The sequence below is a fragment of the Petaurus breviceps genome, unplaced genomic scaffold (assembly GCF_028583685.1).
Source record: "Petaurus breviceps papuanus isolate PSGF00001 unplaced genomic scaffold, PetGlider_PUasm1.0 76, whole genome shotgun sequence".
Taxonomy (NCBI): Eukaryota; Metazoa; Chordata; class Mammalia; order Diprotodontia; family Petauridae; genus Petaurus; species Petaurus breviceps.
This window is the reverse complement of record NW_027186473.1, coordinates 43106439-43129766: the sequence shown is the minus strand read 5'-3', so window position 1 is coordinate 43129766 and position 23328 is coordinate 43106439. Positions and strand designations below refer to the sequence as shown.

The 23328-nt window shown below is 40.5% G+C and overlaps 1 protein-coding gene across 1 annotated transcript in view; it reads right to left on the bottom strand.

Annotated features, from left to right (window-relative positions):
* The window catches only part of SCOC (short coiled-coil protein), a 58820-nt gene extending 39359 nt beyond the window's left edge, over positions 1-19461 (bottom strand). The window contains exon 1 of the mRNA XM_069105409.1: positions 19452-19461. The gene's annotated coding sequence lies outside the window, so the exon portion shown is untranslated. The remainder of the gene's footprint in view (positions 1-19451) is intronic.
* Positions 19462-23328: the final 3867 nt, after the last annotated feature.

Below are 23328 nucleotides of genomic sequence, written 5' to 3'. Positions count from 1 at the left end.
GAAGGAAGGAAGGAAGGAAGGAAGGAAGGAAGGAAGGAAGGAAGGAAGGAAGGAAGGAAGGAAGGAGAGAGGAAGGAAGAAATGAAGAAATCTATCCAGTAAACCCTAAGTTAAATGGGAAGCTTCTGGCCATCAAAATTTACCTTCCTTTGGAGAAGAGAAGGAGAGTGAGAGGGAGAGGGAGAGAGAGAAGATGAGCTGAGTTCTCCATCTAGTTGGGTCCCCATTCAGGCAACTTGGTCTACTCACAGGTTGTGTTTGTCCTTCATTTTTAAAGAGGACCATGGCATGAGGGGAATGATGACATGATTTGCAGTTGACTTTGATTTGAGTGAAGGAGGGCTGTGCAAAGTCACCAGCCTCACTTTCTTCTCCAGAGATATAGGGGTCAAGATATTCATCCATGAGAAGGGATAGAGATAGGGAAGGAGAGCAGTGAGCCAAGGCTGTCAGTAGGTTAGGGAGGAGGACTAGAATGAAGAAGAAAGGGTTCTACATTTCCTTTTGATAAGAAATCAAGCTTTTGCTCACCTTTCACAGCCCTACTCCCCAATGACAGAAGTGCCAGTTCTTAAGTCTCTTTTTTCTTTAATCTGCCTGAAAACACTGACCTTGAGAGGACCTTTCTATGCCCTAAGCTTCAGTTCTTTAGGTATTAAAGGAAGATAATAATATTGGCATTAACTCCTCCCCCCAATATTTTTTTAATGAGGAACATTTGTAAAATGCTAGGTGAAAATAGGCTATTCCCATTTTAGAGAGGAGGAAACTGAGGTTTACCTCAACTATCCTTTGGTGGGCTAGCCAGGGAACCGAAGCATCAATTATAACATCATTTTTATGGGAAAATGTTTCAAGTTCTGAAGTGCCATCTTGCAAAACAAACTATTGGACTGTAAGGATAAGGGACTGAACTGGTGATTTCACTGGTATAAGGAACTCCCAGGAGAGAAAATTTCCTCTACCAATCCAGGTTAACATCTTCTCTATAACTTAGAGTCTTAGGATATGGAGAAGTTATGTGACTCATCCAGGGTCACAAAGCTGGTAGGTGTCAGAGGTGGGGCTTGAATCCAGGACGATTGTTGTTTCAAAGCCTACATACCACACACTACAGCCTGCCTTAGAACACAGAGTGCTGATAAACTGGGAATTGTTAAATAAAAAGAGTGATGTTATTACTCCTTTGTCCAAGCTAGGAAGAACAGGAATGCTTGGATGATAATCCCAAAGCTTCATGTTAGATAATGCCTTCAATCCTCTCCAAACAAACCTTTTCCCAGAGTTAACAAGAGCCCTCCTTTCTTTCGACCACTAACTCTAGATAAAGAAGGTAAGCATACATCTGAAAAGAGATAGAGAAAGGGCCCGGGAAATCTACAGAGAATAATCAGGATCTTAGTAACTGAGAATTAATTGTGTCTTTAAAAGTTCAAAGGACCAAGTCTAGAAAGGGAGGATCTTCCATTTTCTGGCAATGTCAAGCACAGGTCATGGGCAGTTTACAGCATCTAATTCAACTGAACAAACACAAATTGAGTACCTACTATGTACAAGGCACTGTGTTTAGCTGCAAGGGGTATGAAAATGAAAAGTGACACAGTACCTGCTCTCAAGGAATTTACTACCTACTGGGGGCAGGTATAACACGTCCACAAATCATTCCTCACCTTCATCCATCTCTTCCTCTCGGCAGTAAACCTTTATGAGTTTTTTCACTCTAAACCTAGGAAGATTATATTGGCAGTTGTGTAAAGGGTGGATTAGAGAGGGGAGAGGCTAATGAAAAGGAGCCCTTTGGGGAGTGTTAAACCATAATCTAGCTAAGGACCTCAGCTGGGGGGGGGCAGTGTAAATAGAGAGGAAGAGATGGATGAAGAAGGTATCTTGGAGATAGAACTGATAGGAGTTGGCAAATTGATTGAATTAAGGGAGTGATGGAGAAAGATTTCCAGCTTGGATACCTGATTTGGGGGACATATTAGTTGAGTTTGAGATGCCAGTGGAACATCCATGTGAGAAGGTGCAGTGGGCACTTGGATGATACAGAGATGAAGGGAGAGTATATTCAGTTCATGTCTGTAGTTGTTCCCCAAGGTCCCATCATAGGCCTTTCTCTTCTCTATCTTCTCTTGGTAACTTCATCAGCTCCCATGCCTTTAATTATCATCTCTAAGCATAAGATTCACAGAGAGGAGCCCTATGTCCAAAACAACTCATTATATTTCCTCCCCAGACTCCCACTCTTCAACATTTCCCTGCCTCTATTGAAGGCACCACCATCTTTCTAGACTCTCAGGTTCATAACCTCAATATCTTCTGAATCTCTCTGACCTGATGTGTCCAGGCAGTGGCCAATGTCACAATATCTCTTGCATCCAGCCCTTTCTCTCTGCTCACATGGGTACCACCTTAATTCAAACCTCATTCCCTCTTTCCTAGATTATTGCAATAGCTTTCTAGTTAGCATCCCTACCTCAAATATTTCTCCATTTCAGTTAATCCTAAACATGCTATCAAAGTAATTTTTTTTAAGCAATTGAGGTTAACTTGCTCAAGGTTACACAGCCAGGTGTTTCTGGGTGGATGCTAAGTGTCTGAGCCCGGATTCAATCCCCCAGGTCATTCTGACACTGGAGCCAGTGCTCTTACTTGCTGTGCTACCTGGCCGCCCCCAAAGCACACTTTTAAGTACAGATCAGACCATGTGATTCCCATATACATTCAACTCTATGTAGCTAGGATAAAATATAAAGCCCTCTAGTTTTTAAACTTCTGCACTGACTGCTTCCAACCTTTCTTTTTTTTTTCTTTTTGGTCATTACTCTGCCTCCATACTCTCTTATCCAACCACACTGGTCTCTTTTTGGTTCCTTACATACAGCACTCTATCTTCTGTCTCCTAGCCTCTGCATTGTCTATCCCCTCTGTCTGGGATGCATACTAATCTCTCCTCCACTGATAGAGTCCCCATCTTCCTTTAAGATACTCCTCAGGCATCATTCTCAATCTCCCCAAATGCTGGGACCTTTTCCCTCTCAAACTACCTTTTACTTAAGTACTCCTTCTATGTTGTTGTTAATGTCATATTTATGCTGTACATATTTTTATGTGTACTTGTCTCCCCCATTTGAATATTATCTCCTTTTGAATAGAGATTGCATCATTCTTTGTACCTATAACCCTAGTGCCTAGCCCAGTGTCTGACACACAGTGGTGCTTAATAAATACTTGTTGATTGATTGGGGATGTAAGACTATAAATCAAGGCAAACATTGTATTAGTCATAGAGTTTTGGGAGTCATCTATATAGAGATAACTGAACCATAGAAAGTGGATGAGTTCAGCAACAATTGCTTATAGGAAGATAAATCTATGCAGGACAGGTCTTGGGAGACATCTGAAAATGTGTCTTCAGGTCTGATCACTACAAGTCACTTCAAGAGACGGAGCATGTTGCTCCTACATTGTATCTGGGTTCTATTTCTTAAACTCTAATAAAAGTGAGGGGTGGACAATTATGGTATATGTCAGTATCAAGGGCATGTATGATTGGAATGAGGGACAAGAGATGGAGGGATACAGTGGAATGCTTGAGGTATTAAAAGAATCAGAGTAAGGCCTCATGTTTTGAGTGGATCAATTGTGAAAGATTTACCGATGCTGACTCTACCACTTAACATCTCTATGACCCTGGACAAGTCACTTCCCTTCTCTAGGATTAATTTTTCTCCTTTATAAAATGATAACATTGAACTAACTGACCCCGAATGTCCCTTTTATCTCTTAATCTATAATCTTATGACATGGAAAGAATTGTCCAGGAAAGGCATGGAGAGCTTGCTATCCATTAGATAGAGAGAGTGTCTGTGCAAATGCAATCACAGTGTGGTTAAATAATTAGAAGATTTGGAGTCAGAAGCTTTGGGTTCAAACCCCAGCTCTGCCTGTTACTACCTGGGTGACACTGGCACATTACTTAACCTTTTTAGGCTTCAATTTCCTCATCTATACATCGACGGAGTAATTATTAAGCACCTACTATGTGCCAAGCACTATATCAGGTGCTGTGATATAAATAATGAAACAACTCCTGCCCTCAAGGAACTTACATTCTACTAGCTCCATCTAAGTAAGCAAAAGAGCAGTGCTAATTCACTGTAGACTTTTCTTGACAGTCAACTCCGATAAACTACTTCTTCTAGGAAGGAAAACATAAATTCTAACAAATTGGGTTTTTATTAGTAATATTTTTTGTTTAGCAGAGAGGCAGTGTGGTTTAGTGGATAGAGGGCTGCTCTTAGGCTCTGAAAGACCTGAGTTTAAGTCCTACTATAGTGGCTTTATTTTTGGAAAAAATTTGATTACTTATCTATTTTAAAATGTATCTCCTAATGAAGGGCAGATAGGTGGTACAGTGGATAGGGAGCCAGTCCTAGAGTCAGAAAGATCTGAGTTCAAATCCAACCTCAGGCATTTACTAACTATGTGACCCTGGGCAAGTCACTTAACCCTGTTTGCCTCAGTTTCCTCATCTGTAAAATGAGCTGGAGAAGGAAATGGCTTTGCTAAGAAAATTTCAAATGGGAACTTGAAGGGTTGGACATGACTGAAATGACTGAACAACAATCTCCTAATAAGAAATTACGTGGCGTGGTTGACAGAAGGCTAACCCCTACATCAGGAAGACCTTGGTTTAAGTCCTATGGGGCCCCAGATAAGTCACTAAACTTCTCACACTCTAGGCAACTCTCTAAGATTACAAGTTGCAGAAGAGGTGCTATCTTGCATTGGCTGAGGGAATTTCTTCCGGGAGTTCTCTATACCAATGTAATTACAGGTCTGGCCCCCATCCCTTCTTCCACTCTGGAAGGTGACACAGTGTGCTACTAACTAGGTGTGGTATTAGGCAAGCCATTGAAAATCCTTAATCTTCTTTTCACTTTTTCCTGCATGCATTTTATTTGTACGTGGTTGTTTCCCCCATTAGACTGCAAACTCCTTGAAGACAAGGACTGTCTTTTATCTTTCTTTGTATCTCCACAACTTGGCCCAGCGCCTTACATGTAGTAGGTGCTTAGTAAATGCTTGTTGATTGATTGACTTTGAATCCCATTTTTTTAATCTGTAATTTCTAGGGCCGAATTAGATGTTTCTGTGGTCCCCTATACCTCTCACAGGTTTTTACTGTAGTATGGGAGTTACGTGGGTCTACTGCCCTATGTCTTTGACCCTTGGGCATATCACCTCACTGCCTACGCCACCAGATGTAGATCCTAGACAATCCGACTCTTTGCCCTTTCTGAAGTTGTTTGGTTTTTAGACTCCTCAGGCGAGCCTCCATGGTATTTGATACTTTATCTAGAATAAATAAAAGAAAAAGTTTTCAGGGGGAAGGGGATGAGGAAGCACAGAAAAGTACTTCTGAAGACAAAGGGCTGGAACCAGAGTAGGGGAGGTCTGTGTTTGAATCCTGCCTCAGTAGCCCTGGGCAAGTCATAACCACACTCAGTCTCACTCCCCTCATATAGACCTTGCAAAGATAACCATCCTTGTGCACACAGAGAAAAAACATCTATAGCAATCACCTCCCAGAGGTGTCCTGAGACTTACATGAGGTAATGTATGGAAAGCACTTTACAAATCTCAAAGTAATATGTAAATGTCAATTATTATAGTTACTCTTCTAATTTCTTTCTATTAAAAGTAGAGACAAGTTCTTGTGGGGAAAGATAATTGGATTTAGACTCAGAAAAATTGGGTTTGAATCTTGACTTTATGACTTATTACCTAAGATCAAGTAAGTTACTTGAACTCTATGAGCCTCAGTTTTCTTTTCTGTAAAGTGAAGGGATTAAACCAAATGATCTTGAAATTCCAAATCTCACAAGTAATGAACAGAAGACAGAAGACATTTGAGGATGATGGGAAGGGAGGAGGGATGAAGAAAAATAAAGGGAAAGGAAAGTGTCTAGTAGAGAGTAGGAAGGATGTTTGGTCTGGAGTTACTAATTTGCCAGCCCAAACTGACTTTTATGACATTTAGAAATAGCCTTTCCTAAGATGGAGTAGGAAACTTGGATTTAATTGCATCCTCTTCAACCATCCTATCAAAACCTGCTACTCCCAGGCTCCAAACTGCCTCCTAAGTGCAGATGTCCCCTGGATTCCGCCTCTTCTGTTATCTGCTGTAGTTGAGCCCACCCTGGTGGGAGCCTGTAAAGCCAGCAGTATCCTCTTGCTTCTGTAGCTCCGGTAGCCTATGTTTTTTTTTTTTCTCCCACATAAAGGTTGACATTGGCTCCCTTTGACTCCTTTCCCCTCCCCATCATGCTTGTAGGACTGCAGAATGGGAGCCTCATCCCTGGGTCATTGGCGCTAATTGTCTGGTGCACTTTAGAAAAAATCTGTTTCAATCTGAGCATCTAGAGAGAAATTGGAGAAATGCTGACATTAGGAAAGACTAATCGATGTAAAATATTCATGACTTTTTTCTCTGTTATTTGAAATCAGTAACCTCTCTGCCTGAGAAGGAGGCTCCATGAAATTTTGATACAACAGATTCCCCCACACATACACACACATAAAACCATCCCTCTCTCCTAACAATGAAAGAAATCTAAGTTAGGGTGTGTATAGAGGCATGCCAGCAAATGTTTAACAACCTGTATTTGGGGAAAAAAAGTGCACAGGACACACTCATATTTAATCCACATAATTTCTCCATCACTTTCTTTAGTCTAGAAGAGATCATCAACAAAACAATATAGTCCCGATTTATAGCATTTGGTGATCTCTGAAGTATAAATGCTTATAATGAAAATTTAACTATTGGGCTCCAGCACATTACTGGGTTAAAGATCACCAAATTCAAGAATATCAGTGTAAGAAGGACCTCAGCATAGACTGGGAATACCTCCATGAATGGAGGCCAAGAAGAACCAAGAGAACAATGATAGAATTATATGAGAAAAACTACTTTAAAGACTTCAGAGCCCTGCTCGATGTAATGATAAACCTTATGCCCAAAAGACTGAAGATGAAACATGGTGCCCACCTACTGACAGAGATGCTGTGAACTTACAAGAGAGAGAGAGAGACAGAGAGAGAGACAGACAGACAGAGACAGACAGAGATTTTCAAATATGGTCGATATAGGAATTTGTTTTGCTGGACTATGCATGATTGTAGTAAAAATAATTGAAAAGGACCCGACCCCCATGTCCCTTTTGTTCAATGGCTACCTTTAAAAAGAGCTTCCCAGAGAGCATCTCTTACTGGTGGTCATCTAGTCTTTTTTTTAACATTTAAAAAATTTTTTTGAGTTCCAAATTATCTTCCTCCTTCAAGTCCTTCCCCCACATCTTGAGAAGGCATGTGAAATCATGCAAAACCTATTTCCATTTTAGCCATTTTACAAAAAAATTAGCAAGAAAAATGAAGAAAGTGAAAAAAACTTGTACTTCATTTTGCACTCAGAGTTCATCAGTTCTCTCTCTGGAAGTAGATAGCATTTTTATGGACATCTGGTCTTGACCTGAAGGTCCCCAAGGAGAGAAGGAGCCCATTCCCAGGCAGCCCATTCCCCTTGTAGATGGCTCTCATTGGCATGAAATTTTTCCTAACATCAAACCTAAATCTTCCCCTCTCCAACTTCTACCCATTGCTCCTTGTTTTGCCCTTGGAAGCCAAGTAGAACAAGTCAAAACTCTCTTTCATATGACAGCTGTTCATTGGAAGACAGCTGTCACATCTTCCCTCATCCGCCAAGCTTCAATTCCCTAGGCTGAACAGGTTCCTTTCCTTCACTGATCCTTGTGAGGCACCATGGTGAGACCTGTCAGAATCCTAGATGTCTTTCTCTGGGTGACCTCCAGCTTATCGATGTCCTCCTTCCTAAAATGTGGTGGCCAGAATTGAACCTGATACCCCAGATGGAGTCTTCCCAGGGCAGAGGATAGCACAATTCTCACCTCCTTGTTCCTGGAAGTTCTTTTTCTCAGTGCAACTGGAAGTTAAATTAGCTTTCTGGTCTGCTACCTCATACTATTGATTCACACTGAACTTACTGTCCACTACAATCCCTAGATATTTTTCAGATGGACTGTGGTTAAGTCATGCCTCCCCATACCATACTGGCTGTGGTGTAAGATTTTAGATTTATTCTTAGTTGACTTAGCCCAGTGTTCTAGCCTGTCGAGATTTTTTTTGAATTCTGATGACCTAGTTCATTAACTATCCTGCCCATCTTTGTGTCATCTGCAGATCTGAAAAGTAAGCTTCATCTGTCTTTATCTGTGTCCTTAGTGATTAGGTTTAACAGTACAAAGCCCAGGACAGATCCCTGGAGCATTCTGCTTGGAGACCTCTTCCCAAATGGGCATCTAGCCATTATTGACTATTCTTTGGAATAGTCCATTTAACCAGTTCCAGGTGTTCCCATTAATAATCTTTTCTTACACAGTGCATTTTATCCCAGAGGTTGAATAATAACACAGAGGCAGCTAGGTGGTAAAGTACAAAGAGTATGGGACTTGGAGTCAGGAAGACCTGAGTTTAGATTTTGCCTCACACACTAGCTGTGCAACCCTGGACAAATCATTTCACTTTTTTGGTCCCTCAGTTTCCTCAATCATGAAATGAGAATAATAATAGCATATAGCAATAGAATAACCCTGCTTCATAGGCTTGTTGTAAGGGGGAAAAATGAGACAACATCTATAAAGCACTTTGAAAATATTAAAGTTCTATATTAATGCTAACTACTATTATTCATCTTCCTTCTATACACATTTTTAGAACCATTTCCACTTTTTCCCTTTCCCCTTACTCAATTTAGCAAAGTTTTGCTCCCTAGACACCTCAATGAGATCCCAAACTAATTGGAAGCATGCTTAAAGTGCATTTTCTTGAGCATATTCTAAGGTTTTCAAAATTGATGTAAGTGGAAAAGTATTTTTTTTTGTCTTTTTTTTTTTGGAGGGGGGAAGGCAGGGCAATTGGGGTCAAGTGATTTGCCCAAGGTCACATGGCTAGTTTTGTGTTAAGTGTCTGAGGCTGGATTTGAACTCAGGAGGACCTGAGTTCAAATCCAGCCTCAGACACTTAACACAAAACTAGCCATGTGACCTTGGGCAAATCACTTGACCCCAATTGCCCTGCCTTTCTTTTTTTAAATTTTTTTTTTTTTTGGCTTTTTGGAGGGGGGAAGTCCTCCTGACTCCAGGCCAGCTCTAATCACTGCGCCACCTAGCCTGCCAGTAAGTGGAAAGTTAATGGGGAAAGCATTGGTTTTGGAGTCAGAGGCCTCAGGGTCAAATCCTGGTTCTGCCCTTTGTGAGTTATGTCCTTCTCTGAGCCCCATGTTCCTCCAGTATAAAATGAGTGGGTTGGACTCTAACACTGTATGATCCTATAATGAGGCTGTAAACAATGTCTTAGGTTGTTTCAGTAGTACTGTATGGGAACATAATGATAATAGCTGACATGTATATATTTAAATTTTGCAGGGTCTCTTATGTATATGATACCATTTGGTCTTCCCAACGACCCCTTTCCCCTCCCCCCCCCCCCCCATCCCCTCTTCCCACAGGTACTCCAGGTACCATGATGCTTATTTTAGTTAAACATTTGAAGGTTCTGGGTTTTTTTCAGCCTTAGGAACGCCGTTCATTAATATAAATGTGAGTTATCTGTGACTTAGTAATAAGGTTTACAGTCAGTTAACCAATAAACTTTTATTAAATATCTACTATGTTCCAGACATTGTGCTAAGAGCTGGTGATTACAAAAAGAAGCAAAAGACTCTCCTTGCCTTAGAGGAGCTTCTAATCTGATGGGGGAGACAATATGTAAATGAATACAGACAAAGCAAGCTATATACGGGATAAAGAGGAAATAATTAACTGAGGGAAGGCAGTGGAGTTAAGAGGGGATGCGGAAAGCTTCTAGTAGAAGATGGGGTTTTAGTTAAAGTATTTTATAAATATCTCTTATCCTCACTGGCAGATAGGTGCTAGTATTCTCATCCTATAGAAGAGGATACTTAGGTTAACAGATTGCCAAAGGTCACACAGCTGATGTCAGAAGCAGTTCTTGGAGCCCAGATCTTCCTGACTCCAAGCCTAGAATTCTGTCTACTGGGCAACACTGCCCTCTTATTGCCATTTTAGTATAGGAGGTAATGAAGACTCAGAGAATTACCCACAATCCTTCTTCAAGTCAATGGTGACCATAGAATGTGAACAACTTACTTTGCCATACAAAAACGAACATTTTCCATTTCTTCATGGTATTGTTCATTTTATAAAGTTAGAGGTTAAAAGACTTTTTTTCTTCTAGTATATTCTTTTAGAAATCATTAAGAAACCCAACAAATTAATGAACCATGTATTCCTCTTCCCATTCCTCTCCCTGCTTTCTTGGGTTGCAGCATGGTATCATGGAAAGAACATTTACTCTAGACTCAGAGGACCTGGATTCAAATCCCACCTTTACTGCTTTATTGTATCTGACTCATGGCTCTGGGTTAGTCACTTAAATTTCTTGGGCTTCGGTTTCCCAATCTAAAATTAGTGGGCTGAACTGGAGGGTCTCTAAGCTTCCAAAAGTTCTAAAAGAACTGTGATCCTATGTGGACTTTTGCTTTCATGTAAATGGGAGTAACAATGTCTTATTCTAATCTACTTCTCTAACCAATAAAATAAAAACAAGGCTATACAAGATGATATATGTTTTCCTTTCACTTTCCCAAGAAATCAAAAAGGGTATTAGAGTTTTCAGTGGTGTGGTGTTGCCACTTAGCATTCATAATATCCTTCACTGTTCTCCTCTAAGCATTCATTCCCCTCCCCCTTCTCCCAAGAGTCAAGCCCAGGTCTGCACACATAACATACAATATAAGACTGGCCAAGTGCTTTCAGAATCATTCAGCAAGCAAGAAAGAGAGAAATTACCTGCTCTTAGGAGTGTGTGATGTTTGGAATTTACACGGCTTTGACCCCTCCCCTGCCCCATCCTGTATTCCCTACCTGTATCATCTGTCAGGGAAATGTTGGTGAAGGTGCTCTCCTCCACTTTCCAAGCGCTGTCCATCTTGCTTCAGCGTTCAAGCCAGGGGATGGAGGAAATGGGAGAAAGGGAGATAGTCACCTCCCCCCCACCCATACTCAGTGTCCATGTGACTCTACTTGTTAAATCATTAATGAGGGAGTGGAAGTAGTAACCTGGTGCTACCTGATCTTCCCTCCCTGTAACTGCCATGAGGCCTCTGGCCTTAGCACTGAGTCTCAAGAAAATTGTCAAGGTACAAAGTTAAAGAGTTACAGGGATAATCCAGACCAGTGCTGGGCCAAAGCAAGTCCATGGCAGAAGGGCTGCATTCCAAAGACTGCTTCTTTAATTAATCAATAATCCTGTGGATGTCTGCTATGTGCCAGGCATGGGGGCATCAAAGACAAATGAATGGATGTGGTAGGTGTTGGGGTACAGATTATGAAGGGATATGGTAGAACAGCCCCTATCTTCAAGCTAGGTGTATATACAGAATAAATATCTTTAAAAATACAAGGCAATTTGGGGAAGGAAGAAGTTATCAAATGGGCAGGAAGATGGGGTTAGGTTTACAGGTGGAGGAAGTTATAATGTGTGCTCATACATAGACACATATACATACATACCTATAAGTTTATATGTATGTTTATATACATGTACATACGAAATGTGTTTATGTATGTGTATACACATATGTTTGTGTGTATGCTACATATGTTTATTATGCTATGCCTATTTGTGTGTATATACCACGTATGCTTATATGTGTGTGCACATTTTTATACGTGTGTATATACTCCATGTGTCCATATATGTATATCTTCACCTCAAACCTCACTTCATCCAGGGCCATCTCCAATTGTCCTGATGAACATCAGGCCACTGGACCCAGATAGCTCTGGAGGAGAAAGTGAGGCTGGTGACCTCACATAGCCCTCCCTCACTCAAATCCAAGTCAACTGCAAGTCATGTCACCATGTCCTGATATCATGCTCCTCTTCGAGAACAAAGGATGAACACAACACAACAATATGTATATCTTATATGTATATCATGCATGTGTTATACATGTGTGTATATACATGCATACTGCTTTAAGACTGAGCTCAAACTCTACCCCTCAATGTGAAGCTTTTCCTAATCCCCTTTCCCTGCCCAGTTACTAATTACTTCCCTCCTAAAACTACCCTGTATTTGTAAAAAAAATTATGTATACACACTTATGCTCATATACACATACATACATACATGTATATAGATTTTGCACGTGTGTATGTATATATAAATACATGGAAGAGGGAATATATTTTAGGAATAGGAGAAAGCCAGTACAAAGGCAAGATGGAAGATAAAGTGTTGTTTGTAAGGGACAGCAAGACAGCCAGTATGTCTGGAATCTATGGTGTGGGAAGGGAGTTGATATAAAATGAGCCTGGAAAGGGAGACCAGAGCCAGTTTGTGAAGGGGTTTGAAAGTCAAACAGAGCTTATGGTTTATTCTAGAGGCACCAAGGAACCACTAGAGTTTATTTTATTTTGTTTTTTAGCTTTTATTTAGTATTTTATTTTTCCCCAGTTATATATAAAAATAATTTTTTAACATTCCTTTCGAAAACTTTGAGTTCCATAATTTCTCCCTTCTTCCCTCCCCACCCCTCATTGAGAAGGCAAACAATTAGATATAGGTTATATATGTGTAGTCATGCAAAACATATCCATAACAGTCATGTTGTGAAAAAAAATTCAAGAAAATAAAGTTTAAAAAAGTATGCTTCAATCCATATTCAGACACCATCAGTTCTTTCTCTGGGGATAGAGAGTGTTTTTCATCATAAATCCTTCAGAGTTGTTTTGGATCATTGTATAGCTGAGAATAGCGAAGTCATTCACAGCTGATCAATATTGTTGTTACTTTGTGTACAGTACATTTCACTTTGCATCAGCCCATGCAAGTCTTTTTAGTTCTTTCAATACGATGAGAAGCCATAGTCTTCTTCTTCTAGTTTTCTACTTGTTTTTCTATTCTCTTTAAAAACTCCCATGTTGACTCTGAGGTTCCACTCACATCTCTCAGACAGACAAATATGACAAAACAAGAAAGTGGCAAATGTTGGAGGGACTGTGGGAAAATAGGCACATTGATACACTTTTGATGGTACTGTGAATTGGTACACTCATTCTGGAAAGCAATTTGGAACTATGCCCCAAATGTTACTAAACCATGCATAGACTTTGACCCAGAAAATCACTATTAGGTTTATACCCCAAAGAGATCAAAGAAAGAGTAAAAGTTATTATACACACAAAAACATTTATAGTTGCTCTTTTTTGTGGCAGACAAACCTAAGGTAGTGCCCATTAATTGAGTGAATGGCTGAATAAATTATGATTTATGAATATAATGGAATATCATTGTGCTTTACAAAGTGTTGTTGGGAATGGTTTACAGAACTCTATGAAACCTTGCATAAATCTAGGCAAAATGAAATAAACATAACTAGTAGAACAATTTGTACAATAATAATATTATAAAAATAAATTTTTGAATCACTTAAGAATTCTGATCAATGCAATAGTTCCATGGTTCCAAAGGACCAATGATGAAGAATATTACCCCTTTCCTGACAAAGAGGAAATGCACCAAATATACAGAAGGGAACATATTTGGGGGCATAACCAGTGTGAGAATTTATTTTGTATGGTTATTTGTTATAAGAGTTTTAGTTGGGGCGGCCAGGTAGCACAGCTAGTAAGAGCACGGGCTCCAGTGTTGAGAAGACCTGGAGATCAAATCCCAAGCTCAGACACTTAGCACCCACCCAGAAACACCTGGCCGTGTAACCTTGAGCAAGTTACTTAACCTCAATTGCTTAGGGGCGGCCAGGTGGCTCAGCGAGTAAGAGCATCGGCTCCAGTGTCAGGATGACCTGGATCAAATCCGGGCTCAGATACTCAGCACCACACCCAGAAATAATAACTGGCCGTGTAACCTTGAGCAAGTTACTTAACCCCGATTGCTTTAAAAAAAAAAAAAGAGTTTTAGTTAACAAACATATATTAAGTGTCTATTGTATACCAGGCACTATGCTAAGCAATGGGGATATAAAAAGATAGTCCCGGCTCACAATCTAATGAGGATTTTGTTTCACTTTTATTTTCAGTGTTTGTGTGGAAGGTGGGAGGGAGAGAAAATGAATGCTTGCTAATTGAAAAAAAATTGAATAAAACAAAGAGTAAAAACAAAACCATAATTGATTCCCATGCCAAGGGAGACAACATACTACATGTTCCATATTCCCAGGTACATGCTCAATCAGGACCTTTTCCCAAATCTCTGAGCCCCGAAGAACTGTGGAAGATATGACTCAGAAAAAAACAACAGCATCTGGGCCTATACGTAGGTACTCTGTTTAGATTTTACATGGAAGAGAGTGGGAAGGGGGAGGGTCTAGTCTATGATTACACTGCATGTTAACTCACATGCTAACTTTTAAAAGCACATCACCAGCATTGTCTGCAGAGGAATCTTCAGGTGTACTGGCTTTACTTTGTTCATCCATCCATTGAAATACAATAGATGAAAAATAAATCAAGTGATGTTGGCTTCTGTTCACATAAAAAGAGAGGGTGAGAGGCAGAACAAGGAGCCTGGAAACCTGGTATTCGAGCTGAAACCCAGTAGAACAGGAAGATCATAACTGTGTCAGGCTTACTTGCTTAATTTTTAAAATATCAGTATCATTTATTTTATAGGAAATGCATGGGAAAATGTGACCTTCCAGCCCATTTCTTGTCTTTTTCAGTTCAGGTTGAAGAAATCTCTTTTGGCAGAAGGATCAAGAACTGGAATTTAGCAATAATGCTAAATGGGCTGCTTTCTGTATTGGAATCACATTTTCAAGTCTACTTGCCATGAATGAGACATAAAAAAAGGATTCCTTCTCTCTGATCAGAGTTTTGTTTCTCTGACCAAATAAATAATTCTGTTATCAGATTTGCACATTTACAGCTGCATTTTCTTTTCAGTTCCCTTAGGTTAAAGGGGGATTTTTATTTCTGTTTTCCCTTTTTTTACAAAGCTAAGTCATTGAACAAGGAAATCTGATCAATTATCTAGTATTTGAACTATGTAAGTAGTTTCATCATGACAACTATAGGTATAGCTGGGGATCCATTTGGTCTCTTCAGGAGATTGACTTTTGAAGACTCTTAGGTATGATGTGTGCCTTTTGATGGCACAAAATTACTGAGAAAGGCTCCTTTCAACTGTGTGGGTAGAGAGACATAGATATGAATATGGATATATATAATACATAATATAATATGTATAATATATGATATCTATATGTAAGGTTATGGGATTTAAAGATCTTCCATGCCCCATTGGACTTGCTGACGTAGCAGGAAGGGGCAGAGCAAGAGGAAGTGGAAGCCAAGCTAGAGTTCCTGTGGTGGCTAGCAGTGGTGGCCGTGGTGCGGCAGCAGCAGCAGCAGCAACAGAGGCAGCAGCGGCTGCAGCTCGAAGTCCTTTTTGAGTCAGCCAGAATTTCTGCTAAGGACTCCTGCTGAGGACTGCCAGGGGCCGGAGCTGCTGGGTGCACGCTTCCTGGACGTTGGGTGGTTGCTGTGAGTGGGGAGAGGAGGACCTTTGCCTGAGGTAGCCTGTTCTGTTTTAAAGGCTTGAGAATGTGGGTACTTTCTACTTTATCTACCTGTGCCAATTTCATGACTACTCTGATGGCTTTCACTTTCTGGTTTTGGGACTCAGTCTTTTGGTATTTTAATAAATTTTCTAGCTTATTCCCCCATATGGCAAGCCTGATGTATTTTGTGATGGATAATTATATCAGCACTTATATATATATATATATATATAATTATATCAGCACAATTATATACACATATCTGTAATTTCCATAGGCATTGTGAATATGGCATTGCTGATACACCATATGTATCCATATATACACAGAGAGAGTACTTTTATAATGCATATATTTATACTCTCTTGGGGTTTTTGACTACTAAGTCTTCATTCTTTAACTAGAAAGAATGAAATCATAGGTTGAGACAAAAAACAAACAACCAACCAAATGTATATACTTCAATTATAGAAATTGTCCCTAGAACTTTTAAGAGAGGCAGAATTAATTGAGTGCTGTACCCAGAATCAGGAGGACTTGAGTTCAAATCCTGCCTGATACTAGTTTCCTGATTATGTCCAAGTGCCAAGTGGCTTAACTCCTCTGAGTCTTTGTCAACTACCTATGACTTAACAACCAAGTCATAGATGGGTTATTATTTGCCTGGTAGAGGGAGTTCCAACACCCAACAAAATCATAGACCCTTGGTATATTTATGTACCACTTTCAAAAAACCTTAGCTTATTCTTGGTTTTGGTCTTTCTGGCCCTGTTCTCATAGGTCACTACACTACTCTCTTTTGTATTTATAGTTGGGTACATGCCTCTTCTTCAATCTTTTTTGGAAATTTCGCTTTAAAATCTGAGCTCATCACTATGCTGTTGTAATTCAAAAGTATTTCATTTTAATCAAATTTATTTCTTCCTATAGTAAAGCTTTTAAACCCTGACCTTGTCTCAGTTGAATTAAAGGAAGGAGATTTTGTCCAGAAAGCCAGAAAGTCTCTTTAAGGATCAGATTTGGGCAATAGTGGGAGAGAAAATGGAAGTCAATACTTGTGGCAGTAGTGAGGGCATTTGGCCCTGGAAGTTCTCATGGGGGTGGTTGCTTTTTCATTGTCTCTCCCTTTTCTTCATCAAAAAGTCATTTGTCTGTGTTGTTGTCATTTTTGAGAGTTTCTAACCAAGCTTCTATATTATGTGATGGAGAGTGGGAACTACCAGCGGTGCATGGGTGGGATTGGGACAGAGAAGGAAAATCCAGGGCAGCAGTCAGAAACACCAAGTCTGGGGACCAGGGCTGCACTTACAGTGTGGCCAGTCAACCCTCCCACTCTCCAGGAACCAATGCTTTAAGCTGGATCCAGTCCAGGTCAGATCTTTGCTAATGAAGCTTTATTGTCAATGGGAGACATAGCAGAGTAAATGGGAAGCCAGAAATACTCAATCCAAGGGAGAAGGGAGCAGAGAGCAAGGACAAATAAGACTGGATAAGAGAAGGCTTTGACAGAGTGCTGAAACAGAGATTGTTGTCCTGGAGCAGGCTTCACAAAGTATACTTGGGGCAGGCAGCATGAAATGTGCTCTTGAATCAAATTTTAAAAGATAAATCCAGTTAGGGTGGGGAGAGATCCTGGGATAGGGATAGGTAGGAGGAAGACGGAGATCCCAAGATGCTGGCTCCACTGAGTAGAGAGACCTTGGGACATTCCTACAAGGCTGTTGCAAGAGAACAATGGGGTTGGGAGTGGAGAGCAGGGTCAGGCTCTTATGGGAGTGCTATCAGTCCCCTCTAAAGTTCAATATCCTGGGACCAAACCCTAATAACCTAATCTTAGTAATAGCTCTGCATTGAAGTCAGTTGACCACATCTAACTCTATATTGTTTTTTATTATTAATTTACTAAACATCAACAAACATGATTATTTCAATAAAAAAGAACAGAAAAGAAGATTATATATGAAACTGTGAACTTGTTTTTTTTAAAGGTACATATACAATTTAACATAGTAGTAGCAAAATTGTTCTGAGTCTCTTTTTAAACTTCCTTCTGCCCCCTTTTTTCATACTTAATGTTTCGTCCATACTTCATATTCTTTTTTCTTTTGGAAATGAGACTTTACCTTTTTTTCACCTAGGAGATGGCAAATAGAGAGGAAAAATGGAGGCCCCAAACTTTTGCCAAGGACAAGGGAGCCCCAGGTATTTACCATTCCCCACCTCATAGTCAGAAAATCAGCCTCGTTTCCTGTAACTATAACTAACCCTAAATGGTGCCCTGGAGAGGGCTCAGGATTTGTAAGTGGTACACCTTATTTCAAATCCTGGCTTTTCTGCTTACTACCTGCATAACCTTGAACAACAGACAGTTTCTTTGGGTCACCATTTCCTGATCCAAAAACAAAGCAGTGGAGCCTGGTGATCTCAGAGACCACTTCCAGTTCTAAAATTTGATGAGCCAGTGATGCCAGGCCATTCCAGTGACCAAGGCATATTTCACCAGTAGCTGGAGCCCAGATGTGCAATGAGATAGCAGAGGCCCTCCTCTGAAAATCAGACAGTTCACAGAGCCAAATAACAGAACAGCTTTGGGTTTTCAGCAAACATGTCTCCATCAAGTGGCAGAAGCAGCATTGGGATAAATATAGGAAAATGACACATGAACTCTGTGTGTGTGTGGGGGGGGGCAAAGGGGGTGTGCTTCTAGGGATGGAAGTCACCAAGATGCACTTAGTCTCTAGGAAGAAATCTGGAGACTTGCAGATTCTGAGCAGAAGCTGACATTGTGGGAGAATCCTCTGGAGGAGGGTAAGACAGAGATTTGAGCACAGTCATGTCCTCAGATCCTCTGGGTATGATTGAATGAGGTCGTCCTCTGGTTAGCCCCCTAGATTATATATAGCTTGCTTCACTGCAGTCTTGAACGAAACACCAGGAAAGAGCCAAACAGATAGTGATAGCATCGTCTAAACAGTATTTAGAGGTCTGAGAGAGAAGAGTAAGGAAAATAGAGTAGGGGCTGGTTCATTTTTGAAAACCAAAGAGTGCTTTGGAGGTATTTGGTATAAAGGCCAACTTTGGCTTGGCTAATTTTTAATCATCAGAACAATTATCAGCCTAGTTTAACATCAGGCCCATTTTGTCAAACTTTATTTAAAAGAAAATGATGTGATTACATTAAGTGGATGAATTCAATCCACTTTTGAAATACAATGATTAATCAATCAATTAATAAGCATTATTAAGTTCCTACTCCATTCCAGGTACTATAATTTACCTTGGGGACTCAAAGGCAAAAAGTGAAGTAAACCTTTAAGGAGCTTACAATCTAGGGGGGAAGGGGTAGAGCAACACTGCCTTGTGCAGGTGTACCTCATTGCATTTAAACCCTGCGCCTGAATCATTGCACTGGCCAGGGCTAGGCCTGGCCCAGAATATGGAGGGACATATACATTTCAGGACTATGCCAACTACAGTCCTAACTAGGGCTTTGCTTCAGGGTGCTGAATTTAGCAGGCATTGATTGCAGTTTTGTAGCTAGTACCAAACAGCTCAGAACCTAATTACAAGAATTTGGTAAATGAGAAGTTAAACAGATGGCAGGCTGAAGTCTCCTCCCCAATACAGTTTGTAATGCTAGCCCTCAGGTACAAAAAAAAAAAAAATTCCTAGTAATGTCTCTAATGTGTAGGGCCATTTCTGGAGCCAATAGTAGGATTCATTTCCTTGTTCCTTCTCCAGTTCCCCCCTCCTGGGACCCCATGTACCAACCATAATCATTCCTTAAACCTTACAGAGGAGCTCCTTTGGTGGGGATATGTGTGGATGCTGGGGGTGGTGGAAGGGAGACAGAATGCCAGAAGGTGAGGATGGCACCCTTAATATAGACTTGGCTCTTTTCCTGTTTTGCCTAAGAATCACCCTCCCTTACTAGCTGTGTGACCTTCAGCAAGTCACTTAACCTTTGTCAACCTCAGTTTCCTCAATTATCACATGGGGATAATAATAGCACCCACCATCCAGGATTGTTTGAGGATCATGCAAGATATTTGCAAAGTGCTTAGCGTGTTTCTGGCACATACTCTCTTCTCCCCTTCCCAGCTTATGGAGATATTTCTCACCTTAAAACTGAGTGGGGATTGCAAATAGTCCTTGGCTCCTGTTACACCCCACCGCCATAACTACCAATTTTTATCCACAAGTCAAGCAATACAAATCACATGTAACAAGTCCTAAAGTCAATGCCGGGAAATTCAGTGGGGCAAGCTGAGACATGGTGGGGGCAAGAGAGCACAGCAGAACCCACCCTGGGAGGATTCACATGAAGGGAAGCCATGAGTGGAAAGAAGCATTGTTCCATCTGGCAGCTCAGCTGAGAAGAGAGACTTTCTAGAAAGAGCATTGATTTGGGGAGTCAGGGACCCTGGGTTCAAATCCCATTTCTGTCCCTCAATACTTTGACCAAGTCATACTTCTCTGGGTTTCAGTCTCCTCATCTGTAAAATGAGGGGGGTGGGAGCATGTGACCACAAGGTTCTTTCCAACACCCCTTCTCTGATCCTGTGAGTTTCATCTCATTATTCTTATTCATTATGAGCTGAGCTCAGTTGCCTTTGCTCTGCTGAAAAACTGTGAATAATGTCAGTGCTCTCGACCCTGGGGAAAGCCTTGATTGCCCCCACCCTGGTTACAGCATGGAAGCTGTGATTTGTTTATTGATCTGTGACTCTAAGCTAACCTGCTTCCATAGAGCATAGACTCAACTGCCCGTGGGCTGCTGTGCACAGCTTGCTGCCCACCCTCTCTACATCTTTGTACAGACCCTTCCTCCCTGCCTGCCTGCCTTCTGGTCAGGGTGGGAGGTGTGCTTCTTTCCTTTCCTGTCTGGCCAGCTAGGTCTTCTTCACTAGGAAGTACTTTCTAATTAACTCCTATCTCAGACCACTTCATTATCATGACTCATCCACATGGTTGAGGTATATATAACCTGTTCCCTAATGCTCTCTAAGTGCAGAGACCAGAAGGATGAAATGGAAAGAACTCTGGACTTTGATTTTAATGTCTAGGTCTTACTAGCTGAATAAAAGGTGTCTAGGCCTGGGGTTGGGAAGACCTGAATTCAAATCTGGACTCTAACACCTACTAGCTGTGTGGCCCTAGGCAAGTCACTTAACTTCTGCCTGACTCAGTTTCCTCAACTGTAAAATGGGGATAATAATAGCACCTACCTCCTAGGGTTCTCTTTTTTTTCTTTTGTGAGAATCAAATGTGAAAATATTTGTATAGTTGTTGTGCTACCATTTTTCAGTTGTGTCTGACTCTTCTTGACCCCATTTGAAATTTTCTTGGCAGAGATACTGGAGTAGTTTGCCATTTTCTTCTCCAGCTCATTTTACAGATGAGGAAACTAAGGCAAACAGGGTTACATGACTTGCTCAGGGTCACACAGCTAATAGGCATGTGAGGCAGGATTTGAATTCAGCAAGATGAATCTCTCTGACTCCAGGCCCAGTATTCAATCTACTGCATCACCAGCTGCCCTGGCACATTATAAGTTTTTAATAAAAGCTCATTTTCTTCCTTTCTTACTAGCAAGTTATTTGAATTGTCTGGGACTTAGTTTGTCCCTCTGTAAGATGGGGATAAAAATACTTGCCTGTCAAATCAAGGCTATCATAAACTTGACAAATGATTAAAAAACTATATAAATATGATTTTTTAAATGGAGGCAATGCAGGATAAGTGAGTAGAGTGCTGGTCCTGGAATCAGGACAATCTGGGTTTCATTCATGGTCCTGACACACACTGTCTCAAGCCAGTTTCTAGGATTTCACACATGAGTTGCAATCCATGTTAGTAGAGATAGTTTCCACAAGGGGAATTCCCCATCCTGACCAAATCACAAAAAAGTTTAATTTTTAAACCCAAACATAGGATCTTAATACCAGAGATTTAGAACTAGAAAGAACCTCAGAGGTCATTGATACCACCCTCTCATTTTACAGATGAGAAATCTGAAGACCTCACCAAACAGATTCTATGAGTTTTCCACAAGGTTCTTTGCATATATTTGAATTTTTTTTTACCTCTCACCTCTTTGGTGTATATGCTTGGCATTGGGATTACTGAGTAGAAGCCATTAGTAGTTAGTTTGTTTATTTGTTTTGCATAATTTTAAGTTGATATTCAGAATGATTGGATTAGTTCAGGTCCACCAACAGTGTAGTAGTATGTCAGTCTGCCCACAGCCCTGCTTAGCCTACTGTTTCTTTAGTAGCTGGAGGGTGTGAGGTCTGCTCAGCTATTTTTTTTTCTCCTTGCTTATTCCTGGGCCTTCTGTGTTTAAACTGAAGTGGCATCATCATTTGTTTTCAGGCAGTACCAACCTCCTAAAGGGAATTCTTGCTGATGGCATCTGTGGTGGAGATGAGCTCATGCCTGGAGAGAGAAATTATTTATAGTGAATGATGCCTTAATGGACCGAGGGATCAATAATGCTTATAATAATCCAGTGGTGGACAAATCACTGATGGCTGCGAATATGTATGTGCCTTGCTTAGAGAAAACAGAACCTACCGGATAATATTAGGGCAGAAAGAGGTACTGACGACATGAGCCTCACAGAGGTTTTGAATGGTCAGGGAATGAAACAGGAGATGTACTTTGCCACCTATACTTTGCATGACCTTGGGTACATTATTTCCCTTCTGTGGTCTGCAGTTTCCTTATTCATAAAATGAAGTGGTAGGACTATGTGATTTCTAAGGTTCCTTCACAATCCTAAATTTCTACGACTTTCTGATGCAAGATATTTTAGTTTAATTTTTTATTTAATGTACCAAGACGTATGACTGCAGGGAAGAAATGATGGGCCAGTCATGTAGCAAGAGTGCAGGGTGACTTGTGGGCTCCGTTGATATCCTTTTTATGCCAAGGGAAGTTGAGGCAGGACCTCGGCACACTGGGTGGACCACTTGGTAAAGTTATGGGAGGACATAGTTGAGCTTTGCAGAGATTAAGCAGGTATGGCAGGGTCTCCATTTGCCTCAGAGTGAGTCACCATATTGATGAGATCATAGATCTATTAGAGTATTTTTCTTATTTAAAGAAATATCCTTTTTAATGGGGGGAGAATCACCCCAAATTAACATGGAAATCACTTGCTTACCGCTGTTCTCAGTGGGTAGCACAATAGCTGTCTTGCTAGATTTCTCTTCCATGTTGCTTTCTCAGGCAAAAAGAAAAAAATCAGTAAAGAAAAACAAAAGCAAATAAAAGAAATTCCTCCAAATTTTCCCCCAGATTGACAGATAATAAATAAGACAAAATAACAATTCTATGATGCTTTAAGGTTTGCAAACCTTTGCCTACACTGAACCTGAAAGGTAGATAGCATAACTTGTATTATTTCCATTTTACAGTTGGAAAAACTGAAAAAGGTTAAGTGACTTAACCAAGGTCACACAGATGATAAGAGTTAGAATTTGAACTCAGGTCCTTCTGCCTCCAAATCTAATGTTTTTCCCACTGTGCCACACTTCCAAAGAAGTGTTATTATCTCTATGTCATAGAATAGTACTTTTCCTAGTTTTTTTTTCCGGGGTGGTCGAAAGGAAAATGCTTAGTAAGCCTTA